Genomic DNA, 1,880 nt, shown 5'->3' on the forward strand with positions numbered 1-1,880 from the left:
TTTGGTGCCTTCATCTTCAGAGGAGGAAGCCAAGGAGTAGAAAGTTTAATTACTTGTAGCTAGTGGATGGTGAACTAGACTAAAATCTAGGACTTAAAGAAAATTGTTGAGTATTTTTTGTTTTTGTTCTTATCTACTTTTTCCCCCCTCAGAAACATAAAACCAACATGTTTTATCTGCTGGATACGAAGAAAAGGATCCTAAAAAAAGACCCTAATTTCAGAAAACCTTAATTTTGTGTTAGTCTAAATATACAGATATAAATATACAGATATTTTTCCCCTCTAAAAGTTCCATCTCTTCCTCAAAGATGGACAATACTAAGATAGACTGTGTTCCTTATTATTTAGCAGTATGCTCCTTTATCTGTTATAGAAATGAGAAAAATAGCATAAATTCAGTAATAAATTTAAACTTCTTTACAATTTACTGATATATTTTAATAAGTTCCTGAATAAATATTATTTTATTTCAATTTCCTATGCAATATTTATATGACCAAAACAAGTTTACATTTGTCATATTATATTATATTATATTATATGCTCATATACACATATATGCAAATATATGTAGTCACATGCATATACATATGTATAAGTAGGGAGCACACAAAAAATGCATGCACACATATGAAACTTCCATTATTAGCAATCTGATATTTGTAAAGTAGTTAAACTTTTAATATTTGTAAGGTTCTCAAAACAATATGAGTCATACTGTGTTACATATGTACTTCCTTTTTGTTATGATACATATCAGTCTATAACAAACTAGATTTCAAATATATGAAGAAAAATAAAAACACTAGGTCTATTTTGTTTTTAAAAATACATACTTGTTTTCCTTACAAAAGGATAAAAAACATTTCCACTATGGTTGCAATATTTCTGAAAACATTACATCTTGACCAGTCAGTAAATAAGTGCTAAATGGGTGGTATGGAAAGTAAGTTTTGTGGAAGTTTAGAAGGAAAGATTGCTTCCAGATGAAATGTTCAGGGAATGCTGTACAAGAGAGGCAGAATTTGAGCTGCACTTTGAAAAATGGGCAGGATTTGGATAAACAGAATAAAGAGGGTCTGAGAGGTATTATAACAGAAGTAAAGTGTAAAGGCAGAGTTTAATTTTCATTTTTCTCTGCCTCAGGGTTGATGAGAGGAGATAAATATGTTTAAACATGAAGCCAAGAGGGAAATCTCCTTTCTTTCTTTAATGACATTTGAACTCTCTCCTCCTATCATTGTATTCTTCAAAACAAGGCTTCCTGGAAAATTCTCCTGTCTATTGTACTCTCTTGGATAATGACATATTCATATCTGTTGCTTTAAAATATTATATTCCCATAATTAGGATACTATTTCACATTTACAATATTGAAATGAAAGTGCGTGTGTACGTGTGTTGTTCTTTAAAAGAAAAAAGGAAGCTGTGCGTTTTTTTCTGTCAGAGTAAGGAGAGAGTCACCTTTCCTACTCAAGCAACATAATTGAAGTACACCTGGGCAACAGATTATACCATGTTTAATAAACTTCATGGAAATTTGGCCATAAGGGGTGGCTATAAGAATATTTGTCACCTCAGAAAACAAAACTTTACTCTTCATCTTCAAACAGCTCCATTACCTATATCATCCTAACTGGCAAGGGACACACTCTTGTATGCATTGGCTAATGAAAGCTATGGGACAATTTAATCATTAGGAAGGTGTGTAATTCACAGAATCTTAACAAAGAAAATAAAACTAGGAACAGATGTCTGCTGAAACAACATCAAGAACCTCAAAATTTCCAAACCTCCTAAATGTATGTCCAAACTGAAAACAGATGATTTGGGGATTTTCTGTTGTTTAGGATTACCTGCTCCAGTGAGCCCCTCTGT

Source organism: Enhydra lutris, unplaced genomic scaffold (genome assembly GCF_002288905.1).
Source record: "Enhydra lutris kenyoni isolate GAN:26980312 unplaced genomic scaffold, ASM228890v2 scaffoldscaffold49, whole genome shotgun sequence".
Taxonomy (NCBI): domain Eukaryota; kingdom Metazoa; phylum Chordata; class Mammalia; order Carnivora; family Mustelidae; genus Enhydra; species Enhydra lutris.